Consider the following 19,281-nt stretch of genomic DNA (forward strand, 5'->3'; position numbering starts at 1 on the left):
CCACACAGTACAAAGATGTTCAGATTTATGTTTATGCATATGTGTAAACTTCAGGTTTGAAACTGACATTCATTCAGTGAAATCAGGCAGACTGTTTTCCAAAGCAAGGTCTAGGATCACCAAGAAATTTCTGATAATGTTTTACAATGGGTTTGATGAAAGGAACTCTGAGACAAACAAAAATAAGAATGAAAGGACATCACCTTTAAAATAATACAAATATGCCACACATTTAGAATTGTTTTCTATTAAAAGGTCAAGTGCTTTCTAAGATATTATCAGATTAAATGTCACTAGAGCCATGGAGAAAGTATTAGTGATGGCACTACAGGTATCAGTGGGCTCCCCTTTTCCTCCAGGAGAGAAATGACAAGTATTTATTGTGTAAATCCTTTAGGAAAGTTACTTAATATACATGTCTCCATAATCCTCAAAATAACAGAACGAGAACAGTATTGTTAGCCCTGAGATTCAGTGACATTAAGAGTATGAACATAGTTAGCAAGTGAGAAGGTCAGGGTTTGAATCCAGATGTATCTTTTCCAAAGTCCTATGCTTTTTCCTCTAGAAGGAAGATTTTTTCCCACTGTAGGATACTTGTGTATGTGTATGTGAGATCACACACGTGTGTATGGAGAGTTGCTCCAGAATTCTCAAGCATTTCCATACTCTAAGGTTAAAAAAAAACTAAACTATGCATAAAGTGAGGGAATATAAAATCAAAAAAATTAGTTGTAGATGGACACAATACCTTTGTTTTATTTATTTATATGTGGTGATGAGGATCACAACCTATGTCTCACCCATGCTAGGCAAGGGATCTACCATTGAGCCACAACCCCAGCCTGAGAATATAAATTTTAATATGAGCATGAGCCCACTACTTAGTACCCTCCACTATTCCATTTGCAAACATTAATGGAGATGGAGTCTGGCTAAGAATTTAATTTTTGACAATTTCAAGAATACCACATTTTATTGAGGTGATCCAAGATGGGGGGCTACAGTGAGGCTATATTCTGGGTGCTCTGGGACCTGGGATTTAAGTAGTGGGAATACTGTTTCTCTGTTTAGAGAACCCTTGACAGCTGCTCCTGTGCAGGAATCATGGCTACTATGCAACACAGGTCTCTAGGCCTTGGTGTCAGTTCAGGACTCCTGGCCACTTGTCCATTCAGGTCCTCCAGGTACCTGAGTAGGACTACTGGCATGAGCATCCGCTCAGGACTCCTGGCTGTCCACAGCACAGGAATCCCAGCCACTGCTCTCACCTGGGACACCTGGCCACAGCCCATGCTCAGGAACTCCAGCCACCACTTCCGTGTGGACCCCCATCTGCCAATGTGAGGCTCCTCCAGTTGCCTCCATCTTGGGGCACTGCAACCACTGCCACAGTCCACTACATACAGTAGCCTGCACCTGGGGCAATGCACTGGGTCTGGTGATAGCCACCAGTCATAATACTGCACACAACAGTATATCTCTGAACATGCTGCTCAAAACCACTGCCAGTCCCCACCTGAACTGACATCCCATTGCTGAAAGCAGTCACCTCCATCTTGGGACACCTTCATTGCCATCTTTAGTTGGGGCAACTCCCAGCTTGGAACACCAGCTGGAGCTTAGAAGTGATATCAAGGTACAGAAAGTCCTCAACTCCCCCCTGTCTTCAGCAGCCACTAACCAGGCACAGTGCAGCTACATGGCTGGTGGATAGCTTGAAAAACCAGGTCCTGGACTGCCCAATATAAAACAGCTCTCTCCAACAGGTGCACAGTTCCCAGAGGACAGACCACAAGACGTCTGGAAAGAAAGGTTCCTGATTGGGAAGTAGAAAGGGAGAGGGTGAGTGAGGCATAGTTCAGAGACTAAATTAGAGACTAAGAATTGTGAGGTCTACAGGTGATATAAGGAGATAAGACCAGGTGCCCACATCACACGAATTGGACCCAAAGGAGATCCTTGGGGTTCAATCTCCCATTGGGGACTGGCTGGTGCCATACCCTACTTTCAGGCACCTTGCACCCCAGACCAATCCTCCCACCCTAATAACCTTCACCATCCTAAAGGTGGAGATACCAGCAAACAACTAACAACCCCACCTATTGGATGAGAAGGAAAGATACTGATCTCTAACAAAAACAATCCTTGTATCTTCCTTCAAGATATTCTCTCTCTCTCTCTCTCTCTCTCTCTCTCTCTCTCTCTCCTCTTCTCTTGCCCTCACATCCCCCAACATTTGTGAAACCAAGTACTTTTCATGAATTAGGATACTGAGCACTGGGATGTCTGAATAGTATATTAGGTTGGTATTCTATATTCTTTTATCTCCTATTTTTACATTTCTACTTTTCTTAATATTTATGTTTGTTTGGTTTTTGGACTCTACTGTATTGCCACTTACTTGTCTCCCCCAAATCACTTTCTCTCTCTTCTCCTGCTAGATATTTAGATTCCTCTTTCACATTTTCTAAGATCTAATAACTCTATATCCTCACCTCCTACCTACTCAACATCTCATCCTACACCTCACCCCCAGTTCTTTGTCCACTATCAAAAGCTACAGACCCTTTTGCAAACATACTGTTCATATTATAGATAATAATTGAACTTACAATTTCTATATATTGTGACAAAACAGTGAACATCTTAATAGCAACTATTTGGCTTAAGGTTGTACATTGTTTGTATTGGGTTCTGTTCACATTGTTCTCCCCCTTAAAGGAGAAGATTGGAAACCTGCAGGGACACTATAAGCCTATAGGGTAAAAACTGTAATGCCTTGGATACTCAGTGCTAGAAGGGAAGAAACACAAATAACATGAAAAAGTGAAGAAAGTGCCCCCAACAAACCAAATCATTACATTATTAGAATCCATAGCCAGCACAACAGAAGAAATGACAAAGGAGTTGTTCAAGATTACATACTGAAAATGTTCTGTGAATTAAAAGATGATATAAGAGAGCAAATACAGGCAGCAAAAGGTCATTTTGATAAAGATTAGATAAGCAAATACAGGAAGCAAAAGTTTACTTCAATGAGAAGACAGAGATTCTGAAACAAACAAAAATCCTTGAAACGAAAGAAACAATAAACCAAATTAGCTTAATAGTAAGCATCACCAACAGATTATATCACTCAGAAGACAGGACCTCAGATAATGAAGACAAAATATATAATCTTAAAAAGAATGTTGAGCACATAGTGAAGATGTGAAACCATGAGCAGTATATTCACATATTATGGGATAACATAAAAAGACCAAATTTAAGAATTATTGGGATGGAGAAAGGCATAGAGTTCCAAACCAAAGGAATGAACAATCTATTCAATGATATAATATCATAAAGTTTTCCAAAAATGAAGAATAAATTGGAAAATCAAATACAAAAGGCTTACAGGACAACAAATGTAAAAAATCACAACAGATCCACACCAAATCACATTATAATGAAAATGCCTAACATACAGACTAAGGAGAGAATTCTAAAAGCCACAAGAGAAAGGAATCAGATAACATATAGGGAGAAACTGATTAGAATATGTGCAGACTTTTCAACCAAGACCCTGAAAGCTAGAAGGTCCTGGAACAATGTATATCAAGCTCTGAAAGAAAATAGATGTCAATCAAGAATCTTATATCCAGAAAAATTAAGCTTTATATTTGATGATAGAATAAAAATCTTCCATGATAAACAAAAGTTAAAAGAATTTACATTTAGAAAGCCTGCACTACAGAACATCCTCAGCAAAATATTCCAAGAGGATGAAATGAAAAACAACAATGAAAATCAGCAAAGGGAGGCATTACACTAAAGTAAAAACCAACCAAAGAAGAAACCAAGTCAAGTTAAATACCAAAATAAACAAATATGACCAGGATACAAGTCACATCTCAATAATAAACTTGAATGTTAATTTCCTAAACTGACCAATCAAAAGACATACACTGGCAGATTGGATTAAAAAAAAAAGACCCAACAATATGCTGCCTTCAAGAGACTCATCTCATAGGAAAAAACATCCACAGACTAAAGTTGAAAGATTGGGAAAAAACATACCACTCACGTGGATTTCTGAAACAAGCACCAGTTTCCATCCTCATATTAAATAAACTAGACTTCAAGCCAAAGTTAATCAAAAAGAATAAAGAAGGATATTTCATACTGCTTAAGGGAACCATGAATCAAAAGACATAACAATTATAAATATATATGCCCCAAACAATGGAGCATTTATGTTCATCAAACACTTCTCAAGTTCAAGAGTCAAATAGACCACAAGGCAATAATTCTGGGTGACTTTAATACACCTCCTTCACCACTAGATAGATATTCCAAATAAAAACTAAACAAAGAAACTATAGAACTCAATAATACAATCAATAACTTAGACTTAATGGACATATGTAGAATATTTCATCCATCAATGAGTGAATACACTTTCTTCTCAGCAGCACATGGGTCTTTCTGTAAAATACCTTGTATTATGCCACAAAGCAACTCTTAGCAAATACAGAAAGTAGAGATACTGCCCTGCATTCTATCAGATAATAATGAAATGAAGTTAGAAATCAATGATAAAATTAAAAAATAGAAGTTAGTCCAACACCTGAAAACTAAATAATATGCTATTGAATGAAAAATGGGTTGCAAAACACAACAATAAGAAGATCAAAAAAATCTTAGAGGTAAGTGAGAACACTGATGCAACATACTGAAATCTCTGGGACACTATGAAAACAGTACTAAGAGGAAAGTTCATTTCATGGAGCTCATTCCTTCAAAGAAGAAAAAGTCAATAAATAAATGACCTAACATTATATATCAAAGCCCTAGAAAAAGAAGAACAAATCAACACCAAAAGCAGCAGAAAACAGGAAATAATTAAAATCAGGGCTGAGATCAATGAAATGGAAACAAAAGAAACAATTGAAAAAATCGACAAAACAAAAAGTTGGTTCTTTGAAAAAAACAAATAAAATTGATAAATCCTTAGCCATGCTAATAAAGAGAAGGAGAGAGAAAACCCAAAATTGCTAACATATGTGATGAGAAAGGAAATATCAGGACAGACACTACAGAAATACAAAAGATAATTAAAATTATTTTGAAAATTTGTAGTATAATAAAATAGAAAATATCCAAATTTCTAGAGTCATATGATTTGCCCAAACTGAATCAGGATGATATACATAATTTAAACACATCAATTTCAAGCAATGAAATAGAAGATGCCATCAGAAGCCTACCAACCAAGTAAAGCCCATGACTGGATGGATACCACAGCTGAGTTCTACACGACCTTTAAAGAGGAACTAATACCAATACTCTTCAAACTCTTTAATGAAATAGAAAAAGAGGGAACACTTCTAAACTCATTCTATGAGGCCAATATCACCCTGATTCCAAAACCAGAGAAAGCCACATTTAAAAAGAAACCTTCAGACCAATGTCTCCAATGAACATAGATGAAAAACAATTCTCAATAAAATTCTGGCAAATCAAATACAGAATCATATCAAAAAGATAGTGCACCATGATCAAGTAGGGTTCATCCTAGGAATGAAAGTTTGGTTCAATATTCAGAAATCAATAAATGTAATTCATTACATCAATAGAATCAAAGATAAAAATCATATGATCATCTCAATAGATGCAGAGAAAGCATTTGACAAAATACAGCACTGCTTCATGTTCAAAACACTAGAAAAACTAGGGATAACACAAACATATTTCAACATTGTAAAAGCTATCTATGCTAAACCCCAGGGCAATATCATTCTAAATGGAGAAAAATTGAAAGCATTCTCTCTAAAAACTGGAATAAGACGGGGATGCCCTCTTTCACCACTATTTAACATAGTTCTTGAAACTTGAGCCAGAGAAATTAGATAGATGAAAGAAATTAAATGGATATGGGTAGAAAAAGAAGAATTCAAATTATCACCATTTGCCAACAATTTGATTCTATACCTAGAAAATCCAAAAAAAATTCCACCAGAAAACTTGTAGAATTAATAAATGAATTCAGCAAACTAGCAGGATATAAAATCAATGCCCATAAATCAAAGGCATTTCTGTACACCCAGTGACAAATCCTCTGAAAGAGAAACTAGTAAAATTACCCCATTTACAATATCCTCAAAAAAAAAAAAAAGGAAAGAAAAAACAACTTGGAAATCAAGTTAACAAAAGAGGTGAAAGATCCCTACGATGAAAATTATAGAACACTAAAGAAAGAAATTAAAGAAAACCTTAGAAGATGGAAAGATCTCCCTTGTTCTTGGATAGGCAGAATTAATATTGTCAAAATGACCATACTGCCAAAAGCGCTATACAGATTTAATGCAATTCCAATCAAAATCCCAATCAAAATGACATTCCTCGTAGAAATAGAAAAAACAGTAATGAAATTTATCTGTGAAAATAAGAGACCCAGAATAGCTAAAATAATCCTTAGCAAGAAGAGTGAAGCAGGTAGCATCACTATACCAGACATTAAACTATACTGTAGAGCAATAGTAACAAAAACGGCATGGTATTGGCACCAAAATAGACTTGTAGAACAATGGTACAGAATAGAGGACAAAGATAAAAGCCAACCTAAATACAGTTATCTTATATTAGACAAAGATGCCAAAAACATATATTGGAGAAAGGATGGCCTCTTCAACAAATTGTACTGGGAAAACTGGAAATCAATATGAACAAAATGAAATTAAGTCCCTATCTCTTACCATGCACAAAACTCAACTCAAGTTGATCAAGTACCTAGGAATTAAACCAGAGACCCTACACCTAATAGAAGAAAAATAGACCCAAATCTCCATCATGTTGGATTAGGCCCTAACTTCCTTAATAAGACTCCTATAGCTCAAGAAATAAAATCAAGAATCAAAAAATGGGATTGATTTAAACTCAGAAGGTTCTTCTCAGCAAAATAAACTATCAATAAAGTGAAAAGAGATCCTATATTTTGGGAGAAATTTTTTGCCACACCCATGTCAGATAGAGCACTAATCTCTAGGATGTATAAAGAACTAAAAAATCTTAACATCAAAAAAAAAAAATAAGGCAATTAATAAATGGCCCAAGCAACTGAACAGACACTTCTCAGAGAATGATATACAATCAATCAACAAATATATGAAAAAAAATGTTCAACATCATTAGCAATTAGAGAAAGGTAAATCAAATTCACTCTAAGATTTCATCTCACTCCAGTCAGAATGGCAGCTACTTTGAATACAAACAACAATAAGTATTGGTGAGGATATGGGGAGAAAGGCACACTCAGACATTGCTGGTGGGACTGCAAATTGGTACAACCAATCTGGAAAGCAGTATGGAGATTCCTTGGAAAACTTGGAATAGAACCACCATTTGACCCAGCTATCCCACTCCTTGGTCTATACTCAAAAGACTTAAAAACAGTATACTACAGTGATACAGCCACATCAATGTTTATAGCAGCACCATTCATAAACAAAAAAAAAGCTAAATTATGGAACCAACCTAGATGCCCTTCAGTAGATGAATGGATAAAGAAACTGTGGTATATATACACAATGGAATATTAGCATTAAAAGAGAATAAAATCATGGCATTTGTGGGTAAATGGATGGAGTTGAAGAATATTATGCTAAGTGAAGTAAGCCAATCCCCAAAAAACAAATGCCGAATATTTTCTCTGCTATGAGGATGCTCATCCACAATGAGGATGGTGTGGGGGGAGCATGGGAGGAGTGGAAGAACTTTAGATAGGGAAAAGGGGAGGCAGGGGAAGGAAGGGGGCAGTGGGGTAGGAAAGAAGGTGGAATGAGATGGACATGTATGAAGGAAGACATGAATGGTGTGACTCTAGTTTGTGCTAGGCATGAAAAATTGTGCTCTATATGTGTACTTTGAATTGAAATGTATTCTGCTGTCATATATGACTAATTGGAATAAATTAATAATTTTTTTTAAATGCCAAACAAAATAAAAGAAGAATACCACATTTTAAATCAGGTGTGATGGCACACACCTGTAATCCCTGTGACTCAGGAAGGTGAGGCAGGAGGATCCCAAGTTTGAGGCTAGCCTTAGCAACTAAATGAGGCTCTAAATAAAAAGGATTTGGGACATGGTTCAGTGGTAAAGCACCTCTGGGTTCCACTGAACCAAAAAACATCCCCAGTACCAAAAAAGAAAAAGAAAAAAAAAAAATCAAAAATTTGTGTTCTTTCTTTGGTTGTCACTGAGCCTGGGAAAAAGAAAAAGAAATTCTCATGAGAAAAAGGTAGGATGTGGCTGGAGGAGGTGGGTCACTGGGACCCTGCCTTTTTGGGTATATATTTTATCCCTGCCAAGTGGAGTTTCTCTCTATGCTTCCTGGCACCATGTTCCCAACTGCTTCCCTCTGCCATGATGTTCTTCCCCATCTTGAAGCCCCAGGAATGGAGCAGGCTGTTTATGGACTATGACCTCTGAAACTATGAGCCCCCAAATAGCTTTTATCCTCTAAAATTGTTCTTGTCAGGTCCTTTGGTTACAGCAGCAAAAAAGATGACCTCTTCCATCATTAAATGTTCTGTTAAATTATTCAATATAATATCTTGTGTTCATATGGGCAATAGGGGAGAAGATGAAGGCCATGGTGAGAGAAAAGAGTAAGGGTAGGCGATGGCAGCCAGAGAAGGCTAACAGGGAGCTGCCATCTTCAAAGAATGAATCAGGGGCAGCAGTTTAAAGGGAGAGGTCAAAGGATACTTCACTTTTGTTCCAGATTCCCATTCTATTCTGCTTTGAGAATCCACAGCAATATATTAGTACACTGGACTTCTCATAGCAATTGGGATGAAGACTAGAATCTAGAAGGAATTGGAGATTTTGGAAAGGAGGCTGGGAGACTTGGGGATGTTTGATTTCACTCACTTTCATACTCATTTGGCTTTCTTATTTTACTATCTGGGGTAGTTCTAATATGCCTCACAAAAGTATTTTTGAAGTCACCCAGAACATCTTCAAAGTAATAACTTATTCCTTATTAATAAGTTACCAAGCTTACCAACAGTGCCCTTATAAGAGATTGTTATGGTTCTATATTAGGTATACCCCAAAAGTCCATGTGTGAGACAATACAAGGTTTAGAGGAGAAATGATGGGGTTATGAGAGTCTTAACCCAATCAGTGAATTAATCCCCTACTGTGACTGACTGAGTGATAACTGAAGATGGGTACCATGTGGCTGGAAGAGGTAGGTCATTGTGATCGAATCTTTGGGGTATGTGTATTTGGTGAACTGTACTTAGTCTTTCTCTGTCTGCTTTCCAATCATCATGTGAGCAGCTTCCCTCTATCACATTCTTCTGTCATGATATTCTGCCTAACCATGAGCCCCAAGGAATAGAGCTGGCTGCCTATGGACTGAGACCTCTAAAACCACGAGTCTCTAAATAAACTTTTCTTCCTCTAAAATTGTTCTTGGTTGGGTCTTTTAGTCAGAGCTGCAAAAAAGCTGACTAAATCAGAGATCAAAACTCAGTGGCTTTCTCTTTTCACCACTTCTTTTTGCAGATGGTTGGAGAGACGTTTGTGCAGATGGGTAGGACTCCTTACAAATGGCTCTTTTACAAGGTGCTTCAAAGTCATATTCAGCATGTTGTAGATTTTAAACAACCTCATGCTAGTAAGACTGAGAAACTGAGGCACAAGAAAAGTAACGTACCAGAATATGGAGTGTATCTCTAGCAGCATGATGTAAAATAACTTGTAGCATTTGCTGGATTTTCTAAGCATCATTGTCATGGCCTTGTTTTTCTTTTGAATTTATTGATGAAAAAATGAACATAAGGAGATTAAAGAAAAAGTTCATTTTCCTCTTAGCAAATTTAAATAATCCAACCCCATTTTCAGGAATATTATTTTAAATACCTATTTTTATAATGAAATGCTCCAATTATCTATTTCTTTGAGCCTTCCTACATTAAGTTTGGGTATTAAAAAGTCTTAACTAGATAAGCATCTTTTCTTTTCGTGTGGTGGGATTCTCTCCTCTTCCTGAGAGCAAATAGATCTCATCATTGTTTTTCCTTAATAAAGACTCTGAAGGCTGTCATTTCTAATGCTCAGTTTAAGTGAGCTTTTCTCAATGCCTACAGTTTTAGTGCACAATACTTTTTATTGTTTTCCCAGCTTATCCAAATAAATTAGTGTGGCTGCTCACCTGGTCTACACACTCATTAGAAACCAAATTGGTAAAATGATTTGAATGTTTAGGTCCGTTTCCCTTTACTTACATAAGTCAAAGGTTCAATTCTTACAGAACCCTCACAAAAGGAGGCAGAGGTGCCAGGGCTAGGAGTGAGGTGAGATACCTTGATTTGAATCAGAGCACCACCTAATACTGTGTGAAAGTAAACATGATCCTTAATCTCTCTGAATAGGTTACCACCACATGTGGAAAACAGCAATAAAACAGCACATCCCATGTCAGGTTGTTGTGAGGATTAAACTTTAAGATTTAAAATTTAAGATTTCAAATAACATTTTAAAACCAAATCTAAGCAAAATTTATCCCATTGGCATTTAATATTTTTAACATTTTAATATTAAAAAACACTAAGAAGCAATTTAGTTTGATAGTTAACAATAAAATACCAACTACAATCATGTCTTTTGTCTCTCATGCAGGGGTGAGCAGTGTCATATCATCTTTGATGTTACCTACATTACCTCAATTGTTGTAGGAGATGGCTTCATTAAAACATTTTTGTATGTGTGTGACCTAAAAAGATACAAACAATAAACTATTATTGAAAGCACAAGTATATAGTTGTCTGTGTTCAGGCTGCTTTATCATAGGCTTAACAGACATTTGTTTCTCAGTTTTGGAGGCTGGGGGTCCAGGCTGCCAGTCCAAGGTGCTGGTGGCAGACACCAGGTTTAGTGAGAGCACTTTTCCCATGTGCAGAAGGCTGTCTTCTTTGACTTGTCTTGCACCCTCATATGGCAGAGAAATGGTGGGAAGGGAGAAAGCTCGCTCTGCTGTTTCTTTTTATAAGAGCACTAATTCCCTTTATAAGGGCTCCACTCTGATGGTCTAAATTACCTCCAGAAGGCACCATCTACTAATTCCACCACATTAGCATTTCAATATCTCAATTTTGGAGGACAAAACAGTCAATAACACTATTATAGACTCTATCATTCATAATTTTAGCAATACTAAGCATTTTTGAAATGTAAAAATCATCTTTATCCTTATTGCCAATCTTAGGAATTTTTATGCAATCTAATTAATTTTAAAATAATAACCAATAGGGTACTTTTGCCAGTATCTTTCCTTAACCCATTTCTGATACCTGCTTTGCCATAGTGAGTCTCCCTCTTTTTTACTGAGATCAAATCTCTAAATTGTAATCTTTAACTTTTAATGATTTTTAATCTCTAAAATATTTTGTTACCCTTACATGTGCTATTTCTCTATGTAGTCATTATACTTTTCTACTCTAACCATTCTCCTCTATGTACCTGTGAGGTAATGATAGGAAGAATTATTTCACAAATACAGGAAATGACTTGAGAAACTTTAAACATGATAAACCCCTAGAATCAGGATTGAGAAGAAATGGAGATACATTGTGGTGAAAGTTCCATCTATTCATACAGAGTAGCTTTCTCCTAGTATGTGGTAGACAGATTCTAGGGTAGTTCCATGGTTCTTAACTCTTGGTATACATCAAGAAAACCAAGTCTCTCCTCTTGGAGTATGAGCAGGACCCATGAATATGTTTCTAACCAACAGAATAGGGAAAAGTTGATGGGATATGTGTGATAACATTATATTGGGCTGTTATGACTGTCTTATGAGAAGACTCACTCTCTGATTTGCTCACTTTGAAGAAGCAAGCTACTCTGTTATAAGAAGTCCATATCACAGGAATCAGGAAACATAGGTCCTCAGTCTGGCAATCCACAACTACTGAAAATTGTTTATACCCATGTGAACAAGAAAATAGAACTTTTTTCTCTGAAACTTCAGATGAGACTAACCAGTCTGACACTTTAATTGTAGTATTTCAGAATACTCAGCTAAGATGTGCTTAGACTCCTTTTGACCCACAGAAACTGTGAAAGAATAAATGTGTTTTTTTAGGATAATGAGTTTGTGGTAATAGAAAATATATTAGTACATTTTCTGTTGCTATAATGAAATAGCTGAGGCTGGATTCTTCATAAATAAAATGAAAGAGGTTTATTTAGCTTACAGTTCTGCATGCTCAAGGCATGGTTCCAGCACTGACTTGGCTCTTGCCAGAGCTCCCTTTGCTATGTCACATGGTGGATATTACCTTGATAGAAGGGTACATGAAAGGTAGAGATCACATAGCAAGACAGGAAGCCAGAGAGCAATTCAGGGGTCAGGCTTACTCTTATTACAATGTTATAAAAACTCATTCAGGATCCTCATAGGAACTACCTCAATCTCTTCTGAGAGCAAAACCCCCTGTAACATAATCAGTTCTCACCAGGTCCCTTCTCTCAAAGCACACTACTTCTTAACTTGGTCATGTTGGGGACCAAACTGCTAACACATGGACCTTTGGTTCAATGAAACCAGATATAAACCATAGCAGAGCAGTAGATAAATAATACAGATATACGTACTGGGAATGGGTTGATACTATAACAAATACCTAAAAAGGTAGGAGTGATTGTAGAACTGCACAGTAGGTGGAGGCTGGCAAAATTTTGAGAGGCATAATATAAAAAGGTTAAATTGCCTACAACAGACTGTCAGTAGAATTCAGTACTTTAAGGTTGGAGATGAGGTTGGGAAGATATTATTGGAAACCGAAGAAAGGGGAATACTTGTTATATAGTGGCAGAAAGCCTAGCAAGCTTGCGTCCTATAATTAGGTGGAAACAAGAAATTATAAATGATATACTAAATTAACTAGCTGAGGATATTTTCAAGGTAGATATTTAATATGCTGCTTGATTTTCCCCCCTCCTGTTCATGTTTAAGATGAGATAAATTGGGAGTAAAATTTCTTAACAAATACAGTCTAGGGCTTAATGTCTTAGGAAACGCTGAGCCTCTCCAGAGGTAAAAGACACTAAATTTGAGAAATGACCCCAATCCTATCACAAATAAAAGCTGTGGAGGAAAATATGAGGGTGTGACTGTATATTTTATTAAACACTTCCAAAATATGAAAGGAGTGAAGTAGAGCTCAGTTGCACAAAGTGCCCTTTCAATAGGTCAAGGTCATGCCTCAAAGTTTTTAAAATCAAATTATAGACCCTGTAGGAATGATATATACATTATACTTTTGTATAGTGGAATTAACCTTAGTGAAATTCACAGGAAACCCACAGCGTATTTATGTTTTAGTAGAAACCATGGTAACATAGACTGAATGGAGCAGAGAGAGTAAATAATGAAAGAAGTTGCTGGATTCCCCAAATTTTACAGGAAGGATGCAGTTGTTAAAAGCACTCAGCTGAAAAACATGTGCTACTTTACACACACACACATACATAAAGGACAACTCATAGGGGAGAACAAGAACCCAGAGGGCACAGCTGAGAGCTAAGAAAACTTATCATAGACTTTGAGACCTAGATAGAGAACTCTCATCATTTGTCAGATTGAATTTCAGAATTTCTATGGACCAGTGACTTCTTTGTCCCTTAGAGTTCTACCTTTTTGAGTAGAAACATCTATATGTTTATTATTTTATATTTTTATGCTGTACAGGAGAGGCTCAGACCCTGGGAAACAGATTTGGGATCCCAGGCAGGTGAAGGAAGGTGCTAGGTGGAGCTGGAATAGTAGACATTCTTTATTCAGAGGTGATGGCAGCCCACAGCCTCCAGATCTAGCCCCATTTAACCCCCTGAGCCATTTCCATAGGCCTTTTTTATATACAGGCCAAAGAAGGCACATTACCAATAGATTACATAAGTGGGTGTATTCTCACAAGCAGATGTTTATGACCTTGGGTACATATGCTGAATTAGGGTGTTCATGACACTGGCTTCATACTAAAAGCAGAGCCTGCTGGGAACTTTGGTAAAGGAACCTAATTATAAACGTTTTGGGCCAGCCTGCTTTACAATGCACCCCTTTAGGATTCCTTACCAATCTATGCTTCTGAAGTCTTCTCCAGTGATCCCTTGGTGAGGAGGGCAGAGTCCTGCGTCTACAGGCCACAATAACTATAAGCTGTAACAACATACAACCAAAAGACAAGACCCATCTCTTTGGATTACTAAAAACCATCACCAGTTTAATCCCATATTGAGGTGGCAATAAAAGTCTTTCCCAGCCATTTCCAATTGTCCAAGGACATAATTTGGATGCACCAGGATAGTCTGGCAGAGGAACTCCCAGGCACTTCATTCAGTGCATAGTCAGTAGGCAGAAGTGTTTGCTGCTCTGGCATTGGTGTGTGCTCAGTTCACAATGGCATTGGCAAGGACATACCTATAGATGCTATAGATGAAAGGACAAAGCCAGCTGTTACAGGGACTAGTTCAGGTAAAACACGCCCATCCGGGACAGGACATGTCAGCTTTGAGTCCAGGGAAAGCACAGTGGCCTCTTGTGGTCACTTCCCTGGGCAGTGATAAAGTGCTCATATAACTAGGTCCTGAAATTCAGCAGGCTCTGTGTGTACCGGGACCAGGTGCTGGAAGCCATCTGTGAACAATACATGAACCAAATTGGCATGGAAGCCACTGGGTAGAAAAGTCTGGTATCTGGGAACACACAGTGGCACTCCTGCTGGTTTGAGATTGCCCAGAACACGTGATACTCTACCTAGCTTTGCTACGTTCAGAGTTGGGGTGATCTGCTGGAGCCACGTAGACACATACCCTCTCAGAAATGGGTGTGGCTTGCCAAGATGCCAATCAACTTGTTGACTTCAAGACACCAAGAAAGCAAGACTCCACCCACTGAAAGCTTATCCCTGCCTTTGATGTACTCTCCCTTAAAGAACCCACTGCCATTTTCTAGTCCTTTGATTCCATTTCCTACCAGGGCTAGGACCTATCAGGCGCTGTGCTTTTTAAAACTAATTTCTGGTACTGTCTCTTAATTCTTCACTAATTATTTCAGACTTTCATTTTCTCAGGTGGCTCATCACCTCCTCAGCAGAAAACTACCCTGGCAGTGCGCTGGCAGCCCCACAATAACCAGGAACTAATAATTGGCCACAGAAAAATAACAAATGTGTCCTTTAAAATCTGTGTTCCATCTGTAGAACCCAGCCAAGTCACATGTACCCCCAAGGGCCACTCATTAGTAAACCATGGTGTCACAAGGAAATCACACTCCAAACCCTTTCCCCATGGGGCTAATACAGGGTCATCCATAACAAAAGTCAGGGGGCTTTTATTGTTCAAGGTCATGTCCAATCCACAGTTTGCCCCAGATTCAATCCAGGGGAGCAGGTAAAAGAACATTGCCTTGCTTACAAAACCCAGACTGAAGTACAACATCCTTTGTCGTCACCTGCACCTGTATTGGGGCTGCTTTGTGGTACAGCAAAGCTTCCATAGGAGCTGGACACCCTAGTTGGGGATGCTCATTCAGAGTTCTCATGACTGCCTACAAGCACTGTGCCCACCCCTTTAGAGAAGGTGGCTTGACTGCAGTCCTAAGTCCTTGCTTAAGCAGGGCATTATACTTTTCTATCACGTCTAGAGCCTATGGGTGACATGGGACATGCAGCTTCCACTGAATCTGTAATTGAGTTGCCCATTGCTGCACATCCTGACCTGTGAAATGAGTACATTGATCACTCTGTATTATGACGGGCTGGCTGTATAAGGCTGTCAACATGGTCAGGGCACAAATCGTCGTACGCTGATTTTCTTAACGACTGGGTCAGGCAAACTGTGGACATATCAACTCCCATCAAGGCAAATATGGTCCCCTCTGAATTCAGTAAAGAGTCAATATAGTTAACCTGCCATTGTATCAAGGGGACATGTCCACCTGGCTATTTGTGGCTCAAGTCATCTGGGATGTGGAGATACCTGAGGATAAACCCCACCTATCTGGTATGCCTCTACCAGGACACTCCAGGTGAAAGGTAGACCCCATTGTTTGACTACATTCCACATAGTTTTCACACCTGCATACTGTAGGTAGAGATGTAACTAAGCTGACAGATTGGTGGGACGTACCCACCCTAACCATTCCACCCTTTTCAAAGAATCTGTTTCATCATTCCCTGGGCTAGTCAGGTGGGCACAGACAATAACATGAACTATAGTCTCCTATTCCTGGTGGCCTAGCTCCCAGAGCTCTTGCCACAGAATCTGTTTCCAATACACAGCACAACTGTCAGTACATATCACTGTAAGTGATGCTTCATTTGCTACTATCATCCAACTCAGCTCACTAGCTACTTTGTCTTGCATTAGTATCAAACCAGACAGTACCTGTTTCTGACTCCATAGCACTGCCACCTACACAGGCAGTTGCCATGGCTGGAGTCATCAGTGTACCAAGCACTGGACAGTATAGGTGCTTTCCCTCCAAAATGTGGACTTGTTTCTGGTTCACCTACTTGGGCAACAGATCCTATCCTTTCTTAAAGTCTCTTGTCCCTGCTATCTCCCAGAATATCTAAATCTCTCAGGTATAACAACAAAGTGACCAGAGGATCTCTGAGCCTCTGTCCCAAGTTAGTTTCCCAAGTCCACCAACTCTGCTTGACAGGCAGATCTTGATGAACTTTGTTACCTGGGCTGGCCCTACTGGTGGCTGCCCATTGGAACCATCAGCTGCTATTTCATCTACTGTATTACCACTGGCTGGGCTTGCAGGTCTTACTCCTCCTTGAACTTGAACAGCACTATGGGGGAAGCCAAAGAGTTTTCTCAAGGTATGGAGATCTTCCTCCAGCGACCATACTCTTCCTTATTTTGCAACTCCTTCATCTTGGCACTCTCTTGCAAAGCTGCATCAGTTTTTGCTCTTAGAGTTGTAAGAAACACTCATTCTATGGCCCCAACGGCCATACAATGTGGCTCCTTATGCCGTTTCTCTCTCTCATCTGCACCACCATTGCCATCTTTCACTTGGGCTACAGGCCAGTGCCTGGCTTATGCCATACCATTCGCAGTCCACCCTGCTGGGTTCATGTTTGTTTGCAGAGCATCAGAAGTTTAACTCACTTGCCCCATTGCCTTCTGAGTGACACCATTTTGCCAGTGGCAGCTAACTGCCTTCTTTATGCTCATGGGGACCCATCCACCATATCCCAACTCTCCACAAGAATCCATGATAATAGGACCTTGGCAACTGAGTGCTACATACTGCTCAGTGGCCACAGGTCCTTTCTGTCTTCCAGGGTTAATGTATCTCTCCTCTGCAGAATATCCTGTCAACTATGCCAGTTGTCAAGTGGAAGAATATGCAAGACACAGTTGGGATAGTAGACCTCTTTATTCAGAGGTGGTGACATCCCTCAGCCTCTAGCTCCAGCCCCAATTAACACCCTGAACCATTTCTATAGGCCTTTTTTACATGCAGGCCAGACAAAGAAGGGACATTACCAATAGGTTATGTAAGTGGGCACATGCTCACAAGCAAATGTTTATGTCCTTGAGTCCTTATGCTGAATAAGTGTGTTCATGACCTTGGCTACATACTGAAAACAGCCCACCAGAAGCCTCAGTGAGGGAACCTAACTATAGCCATTGTGGACCAGCCTGCCCAACACATGCCTGTTCAATCACTGTATGTTGGGTGTGAGGGGCAGATAAATTCTTTATTGTATCGATTAGTAGATAACTCAGAGAGCTTTCATCAGTCCCTGGACTTGATTTAGATAATGAGATCTCTGAATTTGTGTAGATGCTGTAATGGGGACCTTTAGAGGTGGTGAGCATATTTTGTATAAGGGAAGATGACTCCCTGAGGGTCAGAATGTGGACTGTTGCAGACAGAGTGTGAGGTGTCCTTATGATCCCCTTCTCTCAGTAGTTAAGCCTTTATGTAGCTACTTCCTTTTGAATGTGGGGAGCTGCGACTTGATTCTAATCAAAAGAATAGGGCAAAAGTGCTGGATACATGTGATCCCATGAATACTTACATTATATAAGATTGTAATCTTATCTTGTGAGAAGAGTCTCCTCTGCTGGCTTTGAAAACGCAACCTGACATGTGGTAAGGTGTCCATGAAAAGGGCCACATGCAAGAAATTGAGGACAGCCTCTGGCAAACAGTTGACTGGAAACTGAAGCCCTCCGTCCGGCACTTGCAAGGAATCAAACACTAAATACTTCCAAAAATGAGTGACAAATAGATGTTTTCCTATTAGAAAAAATTTTAGTGCATTATAGTTATACACAATAGTGGAGTTCATTTTGACATATTCATAATTTCATATAACATAGTTTTCTCCAATTTAATTCCCAGTATTTCCCCTTTCCCTCCCCACCTCCCTTCTCCTGATCCCCTTCCTCTACTCCTTTGGTCTTTCTTATATTTGTTTACTTTTTAGTTTCTATATAAAATTGGAATGCATTGCAATATATTCACACATGAACATAGCATATTTTTTCAACCTCATTTCCCTTGTGGAGAATGAAGGTCTTTCTCCACTTGAACCTCAGATGAGAGTACGCCCTTGTTGACACCTTATTTGCAGCCTTACAGAAGACCTAGCTAAGCAGTGTTCAGAATCCTGACCCACAGACATTGTGAATTGATAAATGTATATTTTTTAAGGTACTAAGTTTGGGTTAATCTTGTTGCCTGGCAGTAGATAATTAATGCATAAAATGTACTACACTGCAAGTTCCATGACTGCAAATAATTTTGTCACATACCTAGAAATGTTTGAAACATGTAGGCGTTCAGTAAATATTTATAGGAAAAGAAGGAAGGAAAGGAGGGAAAAAAGACCAGCCACTGGAATACCAGTATGGTGTGGTACTCATACTATTGATGTGTGATGCGACAGGTTGTGTATAAGGTTGTGCTGGTAAGTTTTTTTCTGGATTTTTTTGTATAGGTGTCAAACTTATATGGTTATTTATATGCTACATTAAGAGGTTTGCATGTACGTTTCTGGGGCAGTTTGATATTTCAAAGGTAAAAGAAAATGATGGGGCTATTTCTTGAGATGGGACTGCTATAACTCAATCTTATGACATTAGGATATAGAACAGTACTGGCACATTGTGGTGGTGATGCCCATGTGCATTTCATTGTACTCAACCAAGTGTGTGACTCAAGACAACCAATGAACTGCCCTGGGGGACAGT

The 19,281-nt window shown here is 38.9% G+C and overlaps 1 long non-coding RNA gene across 1 annotated transcript in view; it reads right to left on the reverse strand.

Moving 5' to 3' along the window:
* Positions 1-231: 231 nt before the first annotated feature.
* LOC124098458 (uncharacterized) overlaps positions 232-19,281 on the reverse strand; it is a 28,830-nt gene continuing 9,780 nt past the window's right edge. The window contains exons 5-8 of the long non-coding RNA XR_009227611.1: positions 18,105-18,325; positions 14,135-14,218; positions 10,720-10,771; positions 232-1,819 (exon numbers count right to left, since the gene is read on the reverse strand). This is a non-coding gene — a long non-coding RNA (uncharacterized LOC124098458). The remainder of the gene's footprint in view (positions 1,820-10,719; positions 10,772-14,134; positions 14,219-18,104; positions 18,326-19,281) is intronic.

Source organism: Marmota monax, unplaced genomic scaffold, assembly GCF_021218885.2.
Source record: "Marmota monax isolate L192 unplaced genomic scaffold, Marmota_monax_Labrador192_F-V1.1 WCK01_AAM20220418_F8-fsc00117, whole genome shotgun sequence".
Lineage (NCBI taxonomy): Eukaryota > Metazoa > Chordata > Mammalia > Rodentia > Sciuridae > Marmota > Marmota monax.